The sequence below is a fragment of the Cetorhinus maximus genome, chromosome 23, assembly GCF_964194155.1.
Source record: "Cetorhinus maximus chromosome 23, sCetMax3.hap1.1, whole genome shotgun sequence".
In the NCBI taxonomy this organism is placed as follows: domain Eukaryota; kingdom Metazoa; phylum Chordata; class Chondrichthyes; order Lamniformes; family Cetorhinidae; genus Cetorhinus; species Cetorhinus maximus.
The window spans coordinates 40,647,993-40,672,638 of record NC_135901.1 but is presented as its reverse complement, the minus strand read 5'-3'; the positions used below and the strand labels follow the sequence as shown (position 1 = coordinate 40,672,638).

At 43.3% G+C, this 24,646-nt stretch overlaps 1 protein-coding gene and 3 non-coding genes across 4 annotated transcripts in view; 3 read left to right on the top strand and 1 right to left on the bottom strand.

The window, feature by feature from the left end:
* Positions 1–24,646, bottom strand: part of LOC144697994 (uncharacterized) — a 373,983-nt gene that overhangs the window by 157,110 nt on the left and 192,227 nt on the right. The window lies entirely within an intron of this gene.
* On the top strand, positions 2,723–2,796 carry trnan-guu (transfer RNA asparagine (anticodon GUU)). Its single transcript has one exon. It is a non-coding gene; the product is annotated as a tRNA-Asn (tRNA).
* On the top strand, positions 11,932–12,004 carry trnae-uuc (transfer RNA glutamic acid (anticodon UUC)). Its single transcript has one exon. It is a non-coding gene; the product is annotated as a tRNA-Glu (tRNA).
* On the top strand, positions 20,066–20,147 carry trnal-uag (transfer RNA leucine (anticodon UAG)). Its single transcript has one exon. It is a non-coding gene; the product is annotated as a tRNA-Leu (tRNA).

Here is a 24,646-nt window from a genome sequence, read left to right as displayed (position 1 = left end):
CCGCATTGACACACACACAGGCATATACACTGTGAATGACAGAGGGCAAGGGTTTGTCTCTAAGGCGAGGCAAACATCCAGAAAGCAAGCATCACACCAACCTGGCTCTGTTTTTGTTCCAGTTCTAACTGTAACTTTTGTGAATGCTTGCAGACGAATGGAAATTAGAGAACACTGGGGGTTTTGGGGTTTTTTTATTCAACTTAATCGACATGTAATTGTGCAGGCACACTCTAAAATTCAGGAATGATAAGAAGAGAAGTTGTCAGGATTCCAGCCCACCTGTGGAGACCCCAATAAATTCAAAACCTGTTGCCTTAACAACTCAGTCGCGAATCCAAGCCCAGATTTGCATGAATGTAGTTTGTATAAAATCATAGACGGCTACATCAGACGGTCATTCAGCATATTGTTCACATGCCAACTCTCTGGAAGAGCCACTCACCGACTGCAATTCCACACCCCGCCTTTTTCCTACAGCAACTCATGTGTATATTGTCCCTCCTCATTCTCCCGATCAAAGTAAAACACCGCACACTCCGCTGGATTTAATGTGACTTGGGATCTGTGGGTTCAAATGGGACTGCTGAAGATCCTAAAAGGAAGATAACTTGAACGTTTGGCGACGGTAGGACTCGAACCTACGTTTCTGTAGAAACTGGAGCCTGAATCCAGCGACTTAGACTGCTCGGCTACATTATCACGTTAAAATGGGTTATTCATAATTTCCTTACTGGTATTGTCAACGAAAAGAACAGAAGGAAAGGAGCAGGACTAGGTCGTTGGGAAACTTGAACCAGCTCCGCCAGTTAATCAGATCATCCTGCACTTTGAAACAAACAGAAATCATCTCCACTGCTAACTTCTTTTTTCAATGTTTCATTATTTCTATGTTTCAAATGATGTTTCTTTTTTCCTTTGTGACTCTGCGTGTTTACTCAATGAAATGTTGGTAATAAGTAATGAGATTGTAAATGTTGACTCAGAAAAATGAGGAGATGTTTGGTCAGGGTAAATATTTTTTGATAATTTGATTTGACATCAACGATTTCAAAAAATTTGAAAACTTGTCAAAGGTTTCAGAATCCAACTCTTCATGTCATTGGGTTACGAAAACTTTGTTAACTTTCATACATTGTGCATGGACACAGCAGAAGGCCCTGCACCTCTTTCAACATTGTTTTTTTCTTAACGCAGTTTTCAAGAGGGAATTGGACGATGACTTGAAAGGGAGAAAAAGATCAGGGTTATGGAAAGAGACAAATAAATTGAGATTAACAAGAAAGGTCGTTGAACAAAACTGACATAGAAATGATTGTCTGAAAGACCTCTTGTAGAGCTGTGCCTTTTGATGATGATATTGTTGATCAGTCTGTTTCCAGCATTCCTAATGAGAACAGCCAAATTCCATTTCTTCAAAACAAAGACCCAAAGTGCTGCTGCAAGGCGTCATCGCTTAACATTTCACTGAAGCCCATTGAGCTTTTGTGCTGTTTTCTGTTTCTGTGGTGCAGTGATTGTCATGCTTGCCTAGCACATGAAACGTTCTCCGGTTTAAAACTGGGCAGAGCCAAAATCATAATTTGTGGGTTCACGTTGAAGCCACGTGACCTAGTCTGCGTTTATCCTTCAACCAAGAACACATGGTCTACTCATTGTGACGTGCCTGGTTTTGACTGTTTCCTGAGCGGTGATTGGCTGCCGCGTTCCCTACATTACAACAATGACTGCACTTCAATTAAAGCAAAACTGCGGAAATCTGGAAAAGAAAGCAGAAAATACAGGAAAAACTCAGCAGGCTTGACAGCATCTTTTGGGAGAGAAACCTGCTGAGTTTTTCCAACATTGTCTGTTTTTATTTCAAAAAGTACTTCATTGGCTGGAAAGTGGTTTGAGACATCCACTGGTCTGGAATAGCGCTATTAAAATGCAAGTCTGTCCTTCTTTAATTATCTTAAATCCCATTCCTCTGGTTACTGACCCCCGTCAGTGGAAACAGTTTCTCCCGATCTGCTCTATCAAACCGCCCCGTCCCCGTTGCCCCCACCCTCATCACTTTGAGCAGCTCCGTGAAATCTCCGTTTAACCTTCTTTGCTCCATAGAGGACAATCCCGGTCTCCATAAAATCTCCACAAAACTGAATTTCCACATCCCTGGACATGATGCAAGGCGGAGGATTGAGACGAGATTTTAGAAAATATTGTCAGTTGGCAGGTGGGAAAATGGAGAAGGAACCAAAATAGATATCTCAGCCTCCAGCTTTGTGAATCTTCAGATATTCTTTGGGAACGGGAATCAGAGGAGAATGAAGGGTGAACTGTCCGACTGACCAGAGACAGTCAAGGCACCTTTCCCTTCTTTAAGACGCTGGAACATTGACTCTGATGTTATCAGTGAAATTAGCTGATCTGAGACATTGAAAGGATTCTCGTTACTGCACATCAGGAATTCAAACCTAATATCGTCTTCGGGACAATCAGAATACTTGGTAACAGTCAAGGCACCGAAAGGCTCGAAGGGAGATGGCACCGGTTGTAGGAGAGCTGGTTCCCGGTGACATGGATGTGTCTGCAGTGGGTGGGATCAGACTGTTTCCATGTATCCACAATAAATGTCCCGCCCTTTATTTTGGAAGAGTAAAACTGATAGAGAACAATTGTCATTCCTGTAGCAGCAATCTGAAACTTTAACTCGATGACACCATTGTTAGAGGTTGCATCGGTCTCTGTGGCGCAATTGGTTAGCGCGTTCGGCTGTTAACCGAAAGGTTGGTGGTTCGAGACCACCCAGGGACGAAATTTCCCCTTTTTTTCAGCATTCATTGTCACTCAGTTCCCGGTTGTCATTGGCTACTTGAGCTGAATGTCAAGACCCCGGAAATGTTGCCGGCTCCACTATTATCCAGGGAGCTCCCAGGTTAGCGGCTTTTTTTCGAATATTCATTTCAAATATAATGAGAAAACATTTCGACCTACCATGCACTGATATCCAACACAGTGGAAATTTATGAAGTTATTGGATTCAAACAAGCCCATCAAATGTTCTCTCTTCCTCAGCTCCACAGTGAGTGAGACAGCGAAAAGCAGAAAAGCAGCAATATTCCGGCCCCGCACTCTCCAATCACCCACTGCCAGAAGAAAGCGGCGACTGCAGCTTCAATCAGCGGGTTACTGCCCATCCCTGGGACACAAGATACTCCAACCCGGGCCAAACCTCCGAATACACCGAGCACAGGCTCAGGAAAACATTATATCACGGTCACAAAACCTCGAAGCAGCATTTACAGAATACCCGAGTGAGTGAGTCACAAATAAAAGTCACACCAACTTTCTAAATCTTTTCACTGTCAAATTCCTTCATTTTATTGAAAAGCTGACTGTTGTGAATCTGAAAATGAGCACCATGGGATTTGTGTTTCCGAGTGACTTGTTTTCCACTGATTGTCCATCAGGTTTGCAATTCAATTTCCGTTGGATATTGAAGCGAATCTGATTTCAAAATGAGGACACAAAGCAGGTAAACATTAAATCCAGAAACAGATCCGGAGGAAAATGGATCCCAATGTTTGGAATGAGGTGCAGCTGAGAAGCAGAAGCTGTGAATGTTGTTATTGATGATTGAGTGGAAAACAGTGGGCCCTTGGTCAATCATCGTGTCCCAGTGGTGAAAATGATGTTTTTAAAATCCACTGGGGTTTCCCCAGGAAATTTCCAATATTACCGACTGTGCTTCTTATTATTGCTGATTTTAACCAGGTGTCCACAGAACTCTCGGATCAATGGAAGAAAAAACATCCAAAAATTCTCCTGATTTTTGGGCTCGAAGTGAATGAAATACTCTCGGGATCGGGTGTTGGGGCTGAGGATCCGCCATGGTCTTACTAAGTGACGGAGGAGGCATGTGGGGCCTTATGACCTTTTGTTTCTGCTTTGCTTCTGTTCTATTTCCGTAACAATACCGGACAGCGCGATGGGCACTCGTATCCTGAGCTCGGTAGCGCAACTGTGCGGTTGTAGGTGGTTGAAGGTCTCACGGGTTCCTAATCCCACTGCTGCTAAAATTGCCCTGTTGGTCGAAAAAGTGCCAGCTCACAGTTAAAGCAGGTGTGGGCAGCTCTTCACTTCAACATGAAGAACGAGGAGAGACAATAAAAATATAAATGGCTGTGGAGAAAATGCGGGGTTGTTAATTTAGCAGAATCCCTCTTCCTTAAGCTGGCGTGGACACGATGGGCCGAATGTCCCCCACCTCTGATGTAGCCATCTCTAATTTCATACCAACGACACTAACCTGTGCATGGGGCCAGTCGTCGTGGCCGAGTGGTTAAGGTGATGGAGTCCAAATCCATTGGGGTTTCCCACTTCTCATTATTCCTGGTTTTGACTCTGCGTCTACAGAGTTAATTATCGGTTAAATGGAATAAAATCCATCCAAACACGCGGGCGTTTTCCTACTTCTGTTCGTTCCCGAAACCTGCAGTGGAAATGGAGCAAAATTTGGTGTCAGGCTTGCTTTCTGGGCGTTTGCCTCTCCTTAGAGACAAAGCCTTACCCTCTGTAACTCTCGGTGTATATGTCTGTGTGTGTTCCTCTGTGTGTGTCAATGTAGTTCGGTTCCCCGAGGGGTTCAACACATGTTTACCATCACAATATTTATTCACATTAGTTGTGCAGCTTCAGATGAAAATGTTACAGAGAAAAATGTCAGGGTGAAAGATACAAGAGGAGTTTGCAATGTTTGGAAGGAGGTGTAGCTGAGAAATGGAAGATGTGAATGATGTTATTGATGATTGAGAGGAATGCATTGCAACTTTTGTAGGTCGATTACCTTCTACACTTTGAAATTCAGAACAAGCTGAGGTATCAGGTAGAAAGCAACAGTTGCCTCCATGTATGTTGGGATATAGGATACATATGTTATGTGTGCCTGGCTCGTTCAACTGGTAGATCATAAGGCTCTTAATCTCGGGGTCGTGGGCTCGCCGCACATTAGATGCAGCTACTTTGAAGCAAATAATCACCAACCTCATCGCTGCGGTTCCTGTGAAACTTGCACATGATGGATATTCACCACTGGATTCAAAGCACTTTCATGTCACATCACTTTCTGTCTCACCTCCAGCTCTCTCCGCCCTTCCAGGAGCTGCTTGACCAAACCCAGTCAATTAGTGCGAACGTAAAACACAACGTGATCGGTTTACAGATAACAGGGTAAAGAAACATCAGGATCTTCCTGATTCTCCCAGGTATTGATTACAGGAATGTGCACAGTGCCGATTATCCACAGTCACTCTCCCCTTACAGTCTTGTGTACGTTGTTCAGCTTTGAAATTTTTCATATTTTCACACTGGATTTCAATGTGAAGAAAGCAGAGCTGTGATAAACTTATATTGTTCAGCAGATGTGCTGCAAGAAGGTACATAACTGGATGATGATAACAGTGCTCTTTGGACTCGGTGAGCTCCAGGGAAGGATTGGCACCATTAATGTGTCGTTCAATTAGTCTCGTGACAAATCTCGTGCTAGAAATGAGAAGTAAACTCGCTGAATTTGCTCCGTGTTTTGGTTTCAAAAGAGCTGAATACAAGGTAGGAAAGTACACCTCGCTAGAATGGGTTATAAAATGACGGAATGACTGTGAAAGATGCACCCGTGCTGTGAGGGAACATAAAATTATAGAAAGTTACAGTATAGAAAGCGGCCATACGGCCTCGATGAGCTGATGTGCTGCTTTTAAAAAAACAGTTGTGATTGTTTGATCCAGCAGGTGTGATATTTTTGTCAGTGCAAACAGTAGGCAGCAAAATTTGTCCTTCTCCCACCCATATTTTTATCGCACCAACATTTCTATAGTCAGTGCTTTGCACCCAGCCCTTGTCCTCTTTTCATTCCCTCACTCCGCCTTTATCCTTGTTCCAGACCTGTTCCAAGTCTGATATTTCCAGTTCTTGAGGCGAAACTTCAACTGTCACCCCACTGATTCTGGTGGAGCTGCTAAATGTTTTCAATCAATAAGTAATTAATACTCATTTTAGCAAGATCAAAAATCTGCACTCCCTGACCGGGAACCGAACCCAGGCCGCGGCGTTGAAAGTGCTGAATCCTGACCACTACACCACCTGGGAAACTGTCAACCTATTTTCGGTTTGGTTTATGGACGCTGCTTTTATCCATGTTTCCATTAGATGGAACGAATTCTTCAGTCAATGACAACAACGGTTTCTGTGAGCTGGAACATGAAATTGACAGTGAGGTGAAATATCCCCACAAGCTGCTCATGTGTAACTGTCAATTTCCAAAACCCACCAACCTGATCACTGCGGCTCCTGTGAATTTTTTATTTCCGACCCGTTTCACCAGAGATACGTTTCAAACGAACATAAGAACATAAGAAGTAGGAGCAGTTGGAGTCAATCATTCGGCCCCTCAGGCCTGCCCCGCCGTTCAATAAGATGATGGATGATTTGCCCCAGGCCTCAGCTCCTCTTTCCTGCCAGCTCCTCATAGCCCCCAACTCCCCGATATTTCAAAAATCTATCTACATCCTCTTCAAATATTTTCAGTGATCTAGACTCCACAACTCTCCGGGGTAGAGAATTCCAGACATTTATTTCCCCCTGAAAGAGGGAATTCCTTCGCATCTCAGTTTTAAATGAATGCCACCTTATTCTGTAACCATGTCCCCAAGTTTGAGATTCCCCACTAGTGGAAACATCTTCTCTACATCTGCCCTGTCCAGCCTCTTCAGAATCTTGTCTGTTTCAATAAGATCACCCATCATTCTTATAAACTCTAATGAATAAAGGCTTAACCTGTTCCGCCGTTCTTAATAAGTCAGTCCCTTCATCCCAAAAATGAGTCTATTGAATCAAGATTCCCCACTAGTGGAAACGTCTTCTTTACATTAACCTGTCAAGTCTCCTCAGAATCATGTAGGTTTATAGGCGAGATTTTACTGTTTACACCGATACAAATATCTCCCAGATCTAGTTCCAAATCTCGTGTTAAATGAGAAGAAAGCTCCTCGCTGAATCCTCTACTTCTGAGCTGCACCTCCTTCCAAACATTGCAAACCCTTCTTGCATCTTCCATCCTGATATTTTTCTCTGTAACATTTTGATATGAAACTGCACAACTACTGTGAATAAAGTTTGTGATGGGAAAAATGTTTTCAACCTCCCGGGGAACTGAACCATATTGACACACAGAGAGGAACACACACAGACATATGCACCGAGAGTGAAAGAGGGCAAGGGCTTGTCTCTAAGGAGAGACAAACACCCAGAAAGCAAGATTGGCATCAGCCTGGCTCTGTTTTTGTTCCATTTCCGACTGAAATTTCGTGAATGCTTTCAGCAATTAACGGAAATAGTTCCCGAGTTTCTGGATGGATTTGATTCACTGTAACCGATAATTAACTCTGTAGACACAGAGTTAAAACCAGGAATAATGGGAAGCGGGAAACCCCAATGGATTTGGACTCCATCGCCTTATCCACTCAGCTACGATGACTGGCCCTATGGATAGGTTAATATTGTTGGTATCTGAGCATAGATGGCTGCAGCAGAGAAGGAGGGCATTCGGCCCATTGTGTCCGTGCCGGCTCTCTGGAAGAGCAACTCAGCTACTTCCACTACCGTGCATTCTCACACAAGCAATTAATAATTGTATTGCTTCTCCTCCTTCTTCCGGTTAAAGTGAAACCCAATAAATGCCTGCATTCACTTTGAGAAGGAACCTTTTCGTAGGAACAGAGCATTCAAAATGACCCACAGGTGAACCACCTATAACTTTGGCAGCGGTTCCACAGAGACTGGAACCTGAATCCAGCACTTGAGGCCGTTTGGCCAGGCTACCACGCTCAAGCGGCTGTTTCCCGTCGTCTTGATGGTATTTCCACTGAGATATAACATTGAAATGATCAAAAAAGGAACAGGAATTTTACGCCCCCTCGAGCCTCCTCATCCAGTTCATAAAGTCATGGAAGGCCCTCAACCTCAACACCAGTTGCCCACCCAATCCCGATGCCCCTTCATTCCCTTAAAGACCAAAAATCTAAACATCTCAGCCTTCAATATACTCAGCGACTGAGGACCCACAGACCACTGGGCTACAGAATTCCAAAGATTCACAAACCTTTGAGTGAAGAAATGTCTCCTCACCTCAGTCCTAAACGGCTGACACATTATCTGGAGAATGTGAGCCCAGTTCTCTACGCTCCAGCCAGGGGAAAACAGCCTCTCAGCATGTTCACTGTCAAGCTGGCTCAGAATGTCAGACTTTTCAATGAGATCACCTCTCAGTATTCTAAACTCCAGTGAAAACATACTCATCTCACTTAATCTCTCCTCCTAGGACAACCGCCTCATCTCACGAACAATCCAGTGAGCCTTGGTTGCACACAGAAAGCGAGTGAATGGAGGGAATAAAGAGCACAAAAGTGAACAGAGATTGAGGCACAAGCAGAGACTGAAAGAGTGAAAGAGAGCGAGGCAGATGTACAGGGACAAAGAGAGAAGATAGAGACAGAGAGCAGGGTAGACACTGAAAGGGACAGATACATTTTATTATTCCATATGATTGTTAACTTGGATTGACAGACGGAAAGAAAGAAGAGAAAGAAGGACTTACATTTGAACAGAGACTTTCACCAACTCAGGACAACGGGAGGCGCTTTAGAGCCAATGAAATCCTTCTCAAGTGCAGTCACTGTTGTAATCTAATGACAGAGAGTTTGATACAAATGCTGATTCAGCAGATGACAAAATCCGATTTTAAGAATTCCATCTCAATGTAGAATCTTTCTTTCAATATATCTAAACATTTAATTCACCAGGATGTTGCCTGGGATGAAACATTTAAGTTATGAAGGGAGGTTGGATAGACTTGGGTTGTTTTCGTTGGAGCAGAGAAGACTGAGGGGCGACCTGATCGAGGTGGACAAGATTATGAGGGGCAAGGACAGGGTGGAAATGGAGCAGCTGTTCGCCTTCGTTGAAAGATCAGTCACAAGGGTACATAATTTCAAGGTGAGAGGCAGGAGGTTTAGGGGGGATGTGAGGAAAAACTTTTTTTTACCCAGAGGGTGGTGAAGGTCTGGAATGCGCTGCCTGGGAGGGTGGTGGAGGCGGGCTGCCTCACATCCTTTAAAAAAGTACCTGGATGAGCACTTGGCACGTCATAACATTCAAGGCTAGGGCCAAGTGCTGATAAATGGGATTAGGTAGGTATGTCAGGTGTTTCTCACGTGTCGGTGCAGACTTGATGGGCCGAAGGGCCTCTTCTGCACTGTGTGATTCTGTGATTCTGTGATTCTGTTTGATGCGGATTCAAAAGATGTAAACCGAAGAAATAAATTTCACCTCGAATCCTTGACGAAACGGAGATAAAACATTCAATTTCTATCATGTCATCTCTCAGCCTTCTCTTTTCTAGAGAAAACAGCTTCAGGCTGTTCAGGCTTTCCTGGTGATTATAACCTATCCGTTCCTGTAACATTTGGGATTGAACTTTTATTTTCCTGTTCCTTGCGACAACTGACAGTAATAGAAACAGCTCCTAATGTCCGAGGGATTTCAGTTTGGTCTATTTGTATTTAAAAACTCATACTCTCGATGCGTCCATTGCCCTAACCACTCAACCACAAGGACTCGGTGTCTGTGTGTTTAAATGTTGTTCAGTGACAATTTCCATCATCCTCTACTTTGTACCACGCCGACCCTTAGAAGCTGAAAAGTCTCCAGTCAAAAAAAAAGAAAGATAACTCCTCCTGTATCTTTTAAAACAGCTCCTTTTGTTCTCTGTATCGTCTTAATTTAAAACTACACAATTAACGTGAATAAGGTTTGAATGATAAAAATGAGGAACCGAACCACATTGACACACACAGAAGAACACACATGGACATATACACCAAGAGTGACAGATGGCAAGGATTTGACTCTAAAGAGAGACAAACACCCAGAAAGCAAGCCTGACACCAACCTGGCTCCGCTTTTGTTCCATTTCTAGCTGCAACTTTTGTGAATGCTTGCAGACGAATGGGAGTTCGAGAATGTTGGTAAAGGGTGATTAGATTGTGTATGTCGACTGAGAAAAATGAGGAGGTTGGTCAGAATAAACTTATTTTTTAGAACATTCGACTGAAATCAACTATTTTAAAAATGTTTATAACCGTAATAAAAATTCGGAATCCAACTCTCCGTGTCATTGGGTCAGGGAAACTTTGTTAATTTTCACACACTGAGCATGGACACTGCAGAAGCTCCTGTACCTCTTTCAATATTGTTTCTCTCAACTCAGAGTTTTCAAAAGGGGATTGGACAAAGACTTGAAAGGAGGAGAAAAAAAATCAGGGTAATGAACTGCGACAAAGAAATTCAGATTACTAGAAAGCTCTTTGTACAAAACTGACGCAGATACGTTGGGCCAAAATACCTTATAGTTCTGTGCCATTTGATGATGACATTGTTGATCAGTCTGTCTCCAGCATTCCTAATGAGAACAGCCGAATTCCATTTCTTCAAAACAAAGACCCAAAGTGCTGCTGCATGACGTCACCGTTTAACATTCCAGACAGCTCCATTGGGCTCTTTACAGCGCAGGGTCTGTGCAGGGCAATGGGGGTCACGGTCATTTCACATGTGGCAGAGCAGCGGTTTGAAACCGGACGAGAGCATGATTCAAACTTGTTCATCTAAGTGTGAGTGAATGTTCAATAATTTACATTTGTTGTTAAAAATGAACACATGGGTTTGAATCCTGCCGCCTGAGGATTTATCATTTTAAATAGGAGAAAATTCTCCCAAACACACCCGTGTTTTCTTACTCATTTGTCGGCATTCATGAGGTGGCGTAGTGGCATTGTCACTGGGCTAGAAATCCAGAGATAAAAGCAAAATACTGTGGCTGCTCCTTCCCATCGCCTTTGCTGGTATTACGACTGAAATCGAACAGAAGCAAAGCAGCAACAATACGTCATAAGGCCCCACAAGCCTCCTCGGTCACTTTATAAGATTATGGCGAATCTCCAGCCTCAAACCCAATTTCCCACCCGATCCCGATAGTCCTTCGTTCCCTTAGAGTCCAAAAACCACCAGAATTTTTCGATAAAAGCCAAATACTGTGGATTCTGGAAATCTGAAATAAAAACAGAAAATGCTGGGAAAATTCAGTATGCTTGGAGAGAGAAACAGAGTTAGTGTTTCGATTCCGTATGACTCTTCTTCAGAGCTCTTTGAAAGCAGCACACTATAACTTTCTATAATTTGATATTTCCCAACACCACGGTTACTTCGTTCACACTCACTCTGCCATTTTATAATCCACTCTTGCGAGTGGTTTCAAAGCTTAACAACGTGCACAAGACTGGAAGGAATCTGCGACTGTGGATAATCGGCACTCTGCACATTCCTGTAATCCGTATCTGGGAGAATCAGGAAGATGAGATCCCAGATTATCTTTACCATGTCACCTGCAAACTCATTATTTCTAAAATCCTTGGGCCCCACATTCCCTGCCCCTGATGCGCAGGGAAAGCTTGGGTTCATGAACTGACTGTGTCTGCATGAAGTAGCTAATTGACCTGGGAGCTGGACGGGCAGGTGGGAGCTGGAGGCGAGGCAGGGACAGAAGCAGAAAGAGATGCGACATGAAAGTGTTTAAAATTTGATGTGTGTCAGTTACTTTCAGTGATGAATTTCTGCCGCGTGTTCTCTTGTCAGTTTCACAGGAGCCGCAGTGATGAGGGTGGTAGGTTTTGGAAATTGACAGTTTCACATGAGCAGCTTGTGGGGCTATTTCACCTCACTGTCAATTTCATGTTCCAGCTCACAGAAACCGTTGTCTTGACTGAAGAATTCGTTAGATCTAAAATGGAAACATGGATAAAAGCAGCGTCTATAAACCAAACTGAAAGAAATCTGACAGCTTCCCTGGTGGTCTAGTGGTTTAGGATTCGGCGCTTTCACCGCCGCGGCACGGGTTCGATTCCCGGTCAGGGAATATACGTTTTCGATCTTGTGAAAAATGAGTATGGATAACTTCTTGATTGAAAACATTTAACATCTCCACCAGAATCAGTGGGGTGACATTTGAAGTTTCGCCTCAGAGCTGGAAATGTCACACTTTGAACAAGTTGGGAACACAGACAAAGGCGGAGTGAGGGAGTGAAAGGAGGGCTGGGTGCAAAGTACTGACCACAGAGATGGTGGCGCCAGGCAAAATATGTGTGGGAGAAGGACAAATTCTTGTGCCTACTGTGCACTTACAAAAATATCACTCCTGACGAATCAACCAATCACAACTGCTCTTTAAAAGCAGCTCATCGAGGCCGAATGGCCTCTTTCTATGCTGTAACTTTCTAAAATTTTATGATTCGCAACAGCACGGGCGCTTCTTTCACAGTCATTCTGCCATTTTGAAACCCACTCGAGCGAGATGTACTTTCTTACCCTTTTATTCGGCTCGTTTGAAACTAAAACAAGTAGCAAATTCAGCGAATTTTCTTGTCATTTCCAGCACGAGATTTGTCACGAGACTAATTGAGCGACACATTAATAATGCCAATCCTTCACTGGAGCTCACCGCGTCCAAAGAGCACCTTCTTGCAGTACATCTGCTGAACAATATAAGCTTATCACAGCTCTGCTTTCTTCACATTGAAACCCAGTGTGAAAATGCGAACAATTTCAAAGCTAAACAACGTAGGCAAGGCTGGAAGGAGAGTATGACTGTGGATAATCGGCACTGTGCATATTCATGTAACCGGTATCTGGAAGAATCAGGAAGATCGAGGTGTTTCTTTACCCTGTTATCTGTAAACCGATCACGTTGTGTTTTATGTTCGCACTAACTGACTGTGTTTGGTCAAGCAGCTCATGGAAGAGCAGAGCGAGCTGGAGGTGAAGCAGAAAGAGATGTGACATGAAAATGCTTAGAACCTAATGTGCATCAAGTGCTTTCAGTGGTGAATATCCGTCGTGTGCAAGTTTCACAGGAACCGCAGCGATGAGGTTGGTGATTATTTGTTTGAAAGAAGCTGCATCTAACGTGCGGCGAACCCATGACCCTCAAATTAGGAGCCGTTGCTCTGCCAGTTGAACTAGCCCAGCACACATAACCTATGTGGTCCATATCCCAACATAGATGGAGACAAATGTTGCTTTCCACCTGATACCACAACTTGTTCTGAATTTCAAGGTGTAGAAGGTAACCGACCAACAAAAGCCCGAAGGTTGCAATACATTCTTATCAATCATCAATAACATCATCCACATCTTCCACTTCTTAGCTGCACCTCCTTCCAAACATTGCAAACTCTCTCTTGTATCTTTCATCCTGACATTTTTCTCTGTAACATTTTAATTTGAAGCTGCACAACTAATGTGAATAAATATTGTGATGGTAAAAATGTGTTCAACCCCTCGGGGAACTGAGTCACATTGACACACATAGAGGAACACACACAGCCATATACACCGAGAGAGACAGAGGGCAAGCGATTGTCTCTAAGGAGAGACAAACGCCCAGAAAGCAAACATGACACCAAATTTTGCTTCATTTCCACTGCAGGTTTTGTGAATATTTCGGGAATGAACAGAAATAGGAAAACCCCCGAGTGTTTGGATGGATTTTATTCAATTTAACCGATAATTAACTCTGTAGACACAGAGTTAAAACCAGGAATAATGAGCAGCAGGAAACCCCAATGGATTTGGAATCCATCACCTAAACCACTCAGCCATGACGACTGACCCTATATATAAGTTAACATGGCTGTTATAAAATCAGATATGGCTGCAGCAGAGGAGGAGGACATTCGGCCCTTCGTGTCCGTGTCGGCCAATGGAAAAGGAATTCAGCTGATTCAACAGCCCCGTCTCTTCTCCACAGGCATTTATATTTTTATTGCATCTCCTGGTTCTTCCTGTTAAAGTGAAACCTCGCTCACACATGCTTTAACTGTGAGCTAGCACTTTTCCGACCAATAGGGCAATTTTATCAGCAGTGGGATTAGAATAAAGAGCGAAACCTTCAGCCACCTACAACCACTCAGCTGCGCTACCGAACTCAGGACAGTACTTCCCTTGCCTTGTCTGGTATTGATACTGAAATCGAACAGAAACAAAGCAGCAGCAACACGTCATAAGGCCCGACAAGCCTCCTCTGTCAATGAATAAGATCATGGCGGATTCCCAAACTCAACACCAATTTCCCACCCGATCCCGATAGCCCTTCATGCCCTTAGAGTCCAAAAATCAGGAGAATTTTTGGATGTTTTTTCTTCCATTGATCCGAGAGTTCTGTGGACACCTGGTTGAAAGCAGCAACAATAAGAAGCACAGTCGGTAAGATGTGAACTTTCCTGGGGAAAACCCAGTGGATTTTAAAAGCATCATTCCCATCACTCGGCTATGATGATTGACCAAGGCCCCAATGCTTTCCATTCATTCATCAATAACAGCATTCACAGATTTCGCTTCTCAGCTGTACCTCCTTCCAAACATTGGGATCCCTTTTCCTCAGGATTTGTTTCTGGATTTAATGTTTAGCTGCTTTGTGTCCTCATTTTGAAATTAGTTTCGCTTCAATATCCAACACAATTTGAATTGCAAACCTGACGGACAAACAATGGAAAACAAGTCACTCAGTAACACAAATCCCATGGTGCTCATTTTCAGATTCACAACAGTCAGCTTTTCATTAATATGAAGGAATTTTAGAGTGAAACGATTTAGAAAGTTGGTGTGACTTTTATTTGTGACTCATTCACTCGGGTATTCTGTAAATGCTGCTCGGAGGTTTAGTGAGCGGGACATAATCTACCTGCGTTTTCCTGAGCCTGTGCTCGGGGTATTGGGAGGTTTGGCCCAGGTTGGAGTATCTTGTGTCCCAGGGATGGGCAGTAACCCGCTGAGTGAAGCTGCAGTCGCCGCTTTCTGCTGGCAGCGGGTGAGTGGAGAGAGCGGGGCCGGAATATTGCTGCTTTTCTGCTTTTCCCTGTCTCACTCACTGTGGAGCTGAGGAAGAGAGAATAATTGGTGGATTTGTTTGAATCCAATATCTTTATATATTTCAAAAGCGTTAGATATCGGTACATGGTGGGTCTAATTGTTTTATCATTATATTTGAAATGGATATTCGAAAAAAAAAGCCGCTTGCCTGGGAGCTCACTGGATAACAGTGGAACTGGCAACATTTCGGGAATCTTTCCTTTCAGCGCAAGTGCCCAATAACAACCGGGAACTGAGTGACAATAAATGTTGATGGGGAGAAAACAATGAAAGATTCGTCCCTGGGTGGTCTCGCGCCATCAACCTTTGGTCAATAGCCGAACCCACTAACCAACTGCATCACCAAGACTGATAATGACGCAACTTGCAAGATATCCTAAGCCAAGTCATCAGCGGGTTAGAGCTTCAGATTGCTGATACCGGAATCACAATTGTTCTCTAACTCGTCCAAAATAAATGGTTGGGACATTTATTGTGGATACATGGAAAGAGTCTGATCCCACCCACTGCAGACACATCCATGTCACCGGGAACCAGCTCTCCTACAACCAGTGCCGTCTCCCTTCGAGCCTCTCGCTGTCTTGTCTGTTACCAAGTATTCTGATTGTCCCGAAGCCGATATTAGGTTTGAATTCCTGATGTGCAGTAACGAGAATCCTTTCAATGCCTCAGGTCGGTAAATTTCACTGAGAACATCATAGTCACTGTTCCAGCGTCTTAATGAAGGGAAAGGTGCATTGGCTGTCTCCGGACAGATGGATAGTTCACCCTTCATTCTCCTATGATTCCGAATCCCAAAGTGTTTCTAAAGATTCACAAAGCTGGAGACTGGGTTTTCTGTTTTGGTTCCTTCTCCATTTTCCCACCTGCCAACTGACAATATTTTCCAAAATCTCGTCTCAATCCTTCGCCATGCAGCATGTCCAGGGGTGAGGAAATTCAGTTTTGTGGAGAGATTATAGAGACAGTGATTGTTCTTTTTAGAGAAAAGTAGTTTAAACGGAGATTTCATAGAACTGCTCAAAATGATAGGGGTGGTAGCGGTTGGGATGGGCGGTTTGATACAGCAGATAGGGAGAGACTGTTTCCACTGACGGGGGTCACGAACCAGAGGAATGGGATTTATGATAATTAAAGAAAGACAGACTTGCATTTGTATAGCGCTTTTGCAGACCAGTGGACGTCTCAAAGCGCTTTCTAGCCAATGAAGGACTTTTTGAAGTGTCGCCATTATTGTGATGTAGGAAACACGACAACCAATCACCACTCAGCAAAATCCCACAAACAGCAACGTCACAATGCGCGGATAATCTGTTTTTGTGACGTTGATTGTGGGATGTACAGGACACGTGGCTGTGAGATATTGTATTCCCTTAATATTTAGCATCAAACGTGAATTTTTGGACATTTGCTTACCATTAAATTAAGAGATTTTGATTATGTTTCTGCCCAGTTTCAAAGTGGGGACCTTTCACATGTGATAACCACTCCAATACAGAACAATACCTGACAGAGCCAGAGGCACCTACACATCATGTTAAACTGTGAGGTCCTGCAGCAGCACTTTGGGCCTTTGATTTTCGGAAATGGAATTCGCGTGGCAGATTTAGAAATGCTGCCGTCAAATTAATCTGGTAATGTCAGCCTAAAATGGCACAGCACGCGAGGAGACCATTCAGCCCAGCATATCAATAACAACTTTTTAGGAAGTTCTTTCTAATTATTCTCCATTTCGTGTTCTTTCTCCATAACCATGATGTTTGACACTTTCAAGTCATTGTCCAATTCCCTTTCGAAAACTCTGAGTTAAGAAAAGCAATACTGAAAGAGGTGCAGGAGCTTCGGCAGTGTCCACGCTCAGTGTGTGAAAATTAACAAAGTTTCCCTGACCCAATAACATGAAGAGTGAGGCTGGGGATTCTTGTAGAGCTTTGAAAAAATGAAGCTCATTTCAAATGGAATTTGCAAAGGAATTTTATTCTGACCAAGCATCTCCTCATTTTTCTCAGTCCATATGTACATTCTAATTCCCCTTGCTGTACAACCTGTTACAGAGGCAGTTATAGAAAAGAGGAAAAGGTTTGCTACAGCTATACAGAGCCCTGGTTAGATCATGCCTGGAGGACTGGGTATAGTTCTGGGAACGACACCTTATAAAGGATAAATATTTGCATTGAAAGGTTCAGAGGAGCCGCACTGATTAGGTTGGTGAGTTTTGGAAATTGAAAGTTGTACATCCGCAGCTTGTGGCACTATTTCACCTCACTGTTCACTTCATGTTCATGCCTAACGCACTCGATGCTGTTATTGGCTGAACAAGTCTTCTGTGTTTGAACTAAACATGTTATTATTCGGCGTTCCTACTCCTGCCGCTTGGGTTTGGCCCTCATCAGGGAATGTTGTTTTCTTGTTGCTGTGTGAACTGTCACAATGAACTGATCCTGGAGTCTCTTTCCTCTGGGATCTACAAAACACTTAAATTCTCTTCCTCTTTCATTCTCACTCTTTCATTCCCAGTTTGAATCGGTTCTTCTGTCAGACTCTTCAACAAACCCATTTGGGCAGACAGGTGGCAGCTGGAATTTAATGTACGGAAGTGAAAAGTGATTCATGTTGGTCGGAAGAATGAGGAGAGGCAACATGAAAGTGTACAATTCTAAAGGGGTTTCTTTGTTACACAGCGAGTGGTTAGGATCTGGAATGTACTACCTGCGAGTGTGGGGGAGGCAGATTCAATCGCGGATTTCAAACGAGAATTGGACAGAAAATGCAGGTCTCCGGGGAAAAGGCGGGGGAGTGGGACCAGGTGAGTTACTTTCCAGAAGAGTAAGAGGCCTCTCTTTTCAGACAGAGATGAGGAGAATTTTTCTCCCGCTGAGGGAATTATTTTCCCCAGAAAGCAGTGGAGGCTGGGTCACTGAATTTATTCAAGGCAGAATTAAACAGGTTGTTGATGGGATATATGAGAGGGGAGTGGTGGGGAAGCATGAAAGTGGAGTTGAGACCAGGACCAGATCAGACATGAACTTAATGAATGCTGAAGCAGGCTTGAAGGGCTGAATAGCCTTCTCCTGTTCAAAACTCCTGTGTCCCTCAGGCCAGGGCCAAATGTAACCTTGTCTTTGATTCTCCAACCCAATGGAGGGAGTGGGGTTGGGGGGGCGGTGCAAAATGGTTCCATTCCTGCTCCAGTTGTTATGTTCTAATTCAGAGCTGGTCCCACTCGAAGTAATGGTTTAAGGAGTATTCACTATTGTTAAGAGTGGTTAAATGGCCTGATAAACTGAATTAAAATTGTGTGTTCAAACCCAACCACTGTCAAAATTTCAGCTAATTCGTTTTCTTCGGTCTCTTCAGCAAATCCCTCAGGATGCGCTGGGGAAAGTTGTCACCTGCAGTGCTTCATTTTGTTTGGAAAAATGAGGAGGGGTGATATAAATTACAGGGTGACCAGAAATAGGTGGGACCGAATCCAGTTTTCTCTGCTGCAACAATACTATGATTTTGGTTGAGCAACATGACCATTAGCCCAGTGACTGTAGTCACGCCGAATGGTTAAGGCGATGGATTTAAAATCCGTTGGGGTCTCCCCACGCAGTTTCACAATCCTCCTGACTGCTCTGCTCACTGTTTCGTCTTTCAGGTGCCCCCCGAATTAATTATTGGTTAAATGGAATAAAATCCTTCCAATCACTCCCGTGTGTTTTGTCCTGCTTCGCTTCCGCATTCCTTCATTTCCGTTCATCGACAAGCACTCACCAAATCTGCAGTCGGAAATAGAACAAACACTGAGCCAAGTTGGTGGTAACCTTGTTTTCTGGGTGTTTGTCTCTCCTTAGTCCTCTGTCACTCTCGGTGTTTTTGTCTGTGTGTGTTTAAATGTGGTTCAGTTCCCAGAGGAATGAACATATTTTTACCATTGCAAACTTTATTTACATTCGTTATCTCTCTTCATGGTAAATGGTAAAGTGAACAACAACTGGTTTAAAAGTTGCCAGAGCTACAACATGGGACTGCTTGAGTGACAATAGATTTTTCTTCCTGCTGTTCAGACCGGGAAAAAAGTCACTCCTGATTAACCAATCACAATGAGTAGATCATGTGTTTTTGGTTGAAGGATAAACAGTGACCTGTAAGATACTGTCTTCAACATACATGAATCTGCAGACTTAGATAATGGTTCTGTGCAGTCTTGAACCAGAGATCTTATCATGTGTTAGGTAAAGGGGACAATCACTGCACTGCAGAAACAGGAGATAACCGCAAAGCTCAATGGGCCTCACTGAAATGTTAAGCGGTGACGTCATGCAGCAGCACTTTGGGTCTTTGTTTTGAAGAAATGGATTTCGGCTGTTCTCATTAGGAATGCTGGAGACAGACTGATCAACAATGTCATCATCAAATGGCACAGAATGATAAGAGGTATTTTGGCCCAACGGATCTACGTCAGTTTTGTACAAAGAGCTTTCCAGTAATCTGAATTTTTTTGTCTCTGTCCATAACCCTGATTTCTTTTCTCTTCCTTTCAAGTCATTGTCCAATTCCCTTTTGAAAACTCTGAGTTGAGAGGAACAATATTGAAAGAGGTACAGGAGCTTCTGCAGTGTCCATGCTCAGTGTGTGAAAATTAACAAAGCTTCCCTGACCCAATGACGCGGAGAGTTGGATTCCGAATTTTTATTACTGTTATGAACATTTTAAAAATAGTTGATTTCAATCGAATGTTCTAAAAAAAAGTTTATTCTGACCGATCTCCTTAATTTTCTCAGTCGACAAACACAATCTAATCACCCTTTACCAACATTTCATTGAGCAAACAGGAACAGTTACACAGGAAAAAAGAAACATCATTTGAAACATCGAAATATTAAAACATTGAAATAAAAAGTTACTACTGGAATGGCTTCTGTTTGTTACAAAGTGCAGGATGATCTGATTAACTGACGGATTTGGTTCGAGATTCCCAATGACCGATTCCTAATTCCTTTGTTTCTGTTTTATTTTGGTGTCAACACCAATGAAGGAAACGATGACTAGCATTACTCAGTGAGGTAGCGTGGCCGAGCGGTCTAAGGCGCTGGATTTAGGCTCCAGTCTCTTTGGAGGCGTGGGTTCGAATCCCACCGCTGCCAAATGCTCCGTCCTGCTTTTGGTGTCTGCAGCTGCCCCAATGGAACCGACAGATACCAGCTCACATTAAATCCAGTGTGGTGTTTTACTTTGATAGGAAGATCGAGGAGAGACGATTTAAATACGAATTTCTGTCGGGAAAAGGTGGGTTGTGGAATTACAGTAGTTAATTTGCTCTTCAAGAGAGTCGGCATGTGAACAATCTGCTGTATGACCTCCTGATGTAGCCGTCTACAGTTTTATACAACAAACATTAATGCAAATCTGGGGCTCGTATTCGTGACTGAGTGTTTAAGGCGACGGGTTTTGAATGCCTTGTGGTCTCTACAGGTAGACTGGAATCCTGCCAACTACGCTTATTATCATTCCTGAATTTTTCAGTGTACCTGCACAATTAATTAACGATTAAGTTGAATAAGAACCACCCAAAATCTCCAGCGTTCTCAAATTCCCATTCGTCTGCAAGCATTCACAAAAGTTGCAGCTAAAAATGGAACAAAAACGGAGCCAGGTTGGTGTCAGGCTTGCTTTCTGGATATTTGTCTCTCTTTAGGGTCAAATTCTTGCCCTCTGTCACTCTTGGTGTATATGTCTGTGTGTGCCAATGTGGTTCAGTTCCTCATTTTTACCATTCAAACATTATTCACGTTAATTGTGTAGCTTCATATTAAGATGATACAGAGAACAAAAGGAGCAGATTTATAAGATACAAGAGGAGTTTTCTTTCTTTTGTTTTGACTGGAGACTTTTCAGCTTCTAAGGATCGGGGTGGTACAAAGTGGGGAATGATGAAAATTTTCACTGAGCAACAATTAAACGGACAGATACCCAGTCCTTGTAGTTAAGTGGTTTAGGCAATGGACACATCGAGAGAATGAGTTTGTATTTGTATTGCCTCTCCTTCTTCTTCCGGTTAAAATCAAACCCAATAAACACCTGCATTCACTTTGAGCCGAGTGGATTCACGTTGCAGCCACGTGGCCTGGTCAGGGTTTAACCCTCAACCAAGAGCACGTGGTCTGCTCATTGGGACGTCCCTGGTTTTGGCTGTTTCATGAGCGGTGATTGGCCGCCGTGTCCCAACATTACAACAATGACTGCACTTCAATAAAAGCAAAACACTGTAAATCTGGAAAGGAAAACAGAAAATGCAGGGAAAACTCAGCAGGCCTGACAGCATCTGTGGAGAGAGAAACCTGCTGAGTTTTTCCAACATTTTCTGCTTTTATTTCAAAAAGTACTTAATTGGTTGGAAAGTTGTTTGAGACAGACACTGGTCGGGAATAGCGCTATTAAAATGCAAGTCTGTCTTTCTTTCATTATCTTAAATCCCAATCCTCTGGTTACTGACCCCCGTCAGTGGAAACAGTCTCTCCCTATCTGCTCCATCAAATCGCATGTCCCCACTGACTCCACCCCCATCATTTTGAACAGCTCCGTGAAACCTTCATTTAACCTTCTTTATTTTAAAGAGAACAATCCCGGCCTCTATAATCTCTCCACAAAACTGAATTTCCTCATCCCTGGACATGATGCAAGGCGGAGGATTGAGACGAGATTTTGGAAAATATTGTCAGTTGGTAGGTGGGAAAATGAAGAAAGAAACGAAACAGAAAACCCAGTCTCCAGCTTTGCGAATCTTTAGAAACTCTTTGGGAACCGGAATCAGAGAAGAATGAAGGGTGAACTGTCCGACTGACCTGAGACAGTCAAGGCACCTTTCCCATCTTTAAGACGCTGGAACATTGACTCTGATGTTATCAGTGAAATTAGCTGATCTGAGACATTGAAAGGATTCTCATTACTGCACATCAGGAATTCAAACCTAATATCGGCTTCGGGACAATCAGAATACTTGGTAACAGACAAGACAACGAAAGACTCGAAGGGAGACGGCACCGGTTGTAGGAGAGCTGGTTCCCGGTGACATGGATGTGTCTGCAGTGGGTAGGATCAGACTGTTTCCATGTATCCACAATGAATGTCCCGCCATTTATTTTGGAAGAGTAAAACTGATAGAGAACAATTGTCTTTCCTGTAGCAGCAATCTGAAACTTTAACTCGATGACACCATTATCAGAAGTTGCATCGGTGTCTGTGGCGCAATTGGTTAGTCCGTTCGGCTGTTAACCGAAAGGTTGGTGGTTCGAGACCACCCAGGGACGAAACTTCCCTTTTTTTTCAGCATTCGTTGTCACTCAGTTCCCGGTTGTCATTGGCTACTTGAGCTGAATGTCAAGACCCCGGAAATGTTGCCGGCTCCAATGTTATCCAGTAAGCTCCCAGGTAAGCGGCTTTTTTTCGAATATTCATTTCAAATATAATGAGAAAACATTTAGACCTACCATGCACTGATATCCAACACACTGGAAATTAATGAAGTTATTGGATTCAAACAAACCCATCAATGATTCTCTCTTCCTCATTTCCACGGTGAGTGAGACAGGGAAAAGCAGAAAAGCAGCAATATTCCAGCCCCGCACTCTCCAATCACCCGCTGCCAGCAGAAAGCGGCGACTGCAGCTTCAATCAGCGGGTAACTGCCCATCCCTGGGACACAAGATACTCCAACCCGGGCCAAACCTCCCAATACACCGAACGCAGGCTCAGGAAAATGCAGGTAGATTATATCCCGGTTACTAAACCTCCGAGCAGCATTTACAGAATACCCGAGTGAGTGAGTCACAAATAAAAGTCACACCAACTTTCTAAATCTTTTCACTGTCAAATTCCTTCATGTTATTGAAAAGCTGACTGTTGTGAATCTGAAAATGAGCACCATGGGATTTGAGTTACCGAGTGACTTGTTTTCCACTGATTGTCCTTCAGGTTTGCAATTCAAATTCTGTTGGATATTGAAGCGGATCTGTTTTCAAAATGAGGTCACAAAGCGGCTAAATATTGAATCCAGGAACAAATCCTGAGGAAAATGGATCACAATGTTTGGAAGGAGGTGCAGCTGAGAAGCGGAAGCTGTGAATTATGTTATTGATGATTGAGTGGAAAGCACTGGGGCCTTGATCAATCATCGTGTCCCAGTCGTGAAAACGATGCTTTTAAAATCCACTGGGGTTTCCCCAGGAAAGTTCCAATCTTACCGACTGTGCTTCTTATTATTGCTGATTTCAACCAGGTGTCCACAGAACTCTCGGATCAATGGAAGAAAAAACATCCAAAAATTCTCCTGATTTTTGGACTCTAAGGGAATGAAGGGCGATCGGGATCGGGTGGGAATTTGGTGTTGAGGCTGGAGATTCGCCATGATCTTATTAAGTGACGGAGGAGGTTTGTGGGGCCTTATGACGTATTGTTGCTGCTTTGATTCTGTTCTGTTTGAGTAGCAATGCTAGGCAAGGCGATGGGCAGTAATAATGAAGCTTGGTTTCAAATATCAATTCCACTGCTGCCTAAATTGCCCGATTGGTCGAAAAAGTGGCAGCTCACAGTTAAAGCAGGTGTGTGTGGTGTTTCACTTTAACAGAAATACTGAGAGACAATAAAATATAAATGGCTGTGGAGAAAAGGCGGGATTGTTGAATTAGCTGTGAAACTTGTGCAGGACAGATATTCGCCTCCAGCTCTTTCTGCCCGTCCAGGTCAATTAGCTGCTTGATGCAAACGCAGTCAGATAGTGCGAACGTAAAACAGAACGTGATCGGTTTACAGATTGCAGCTTACAGAGACACCAGGATCTTCCTGATTCGCCCAAGTTCTGATTACAGGAATGTGCACAGTGCCGATTATCCACAATCACACTTCCCTTCCAGTCTTGTCTACGTTGTTCAGCTTTGAAAATGCTCATATTTTCACACTGGATTTCAATGCGAAGAAAGCAGAGCTGTGATAAGCTTATATAGTTCAGCAGATGTACTGCAAGAAGTTACATAACAGGCTGATGATAACAGTGCTCTTTGGACGCGGTGAACTCCAGGGAAGGATTGGTACCATTAATATGTCTTTCAATTAGTCTCGTGACAAATCTCGTGCTGGAAATGACAAGAAATCTGGCTGAATTTGCTCCGGGCTTTGGTTTCAAACGATCCGAATACAAGGTAAGAAATTACATCTCTCTCGAGTGGGTTATAAAATGGAAGTATGACCCGTGCTGTTGTGAAACATAAAATTATAGAAAGTTGCAACACAGAAAGAGGCCATTCGGCGTGGCTTGCTGCTGTCAAAGAGCAGTAGTAATTGGTTGATCCATCAGGAGTGCTATTTATGTCAGTGCAAACAGTAGGCAGCAAATTTTGCCCTTCTCTCACCCATATTTTTCCTGGCGCCACCATCTCTGTGGTAAGTGCTTTGCACCCAGCCCTTCTCTTGTCCTTCTTTCACTCCGCTTCTGTCTTTGTTCTCGACTTGTCCAAATATGACATTTCCAACTCTGCAGTGAAACTTCCACTATCACCCCACTGATTCTGGTCGAGCTGTTAAATGGTTTCCATCAATAAGTAATTAATACTCATTTTAACAAGATAAAAAAATCTACACTCCCTGATTG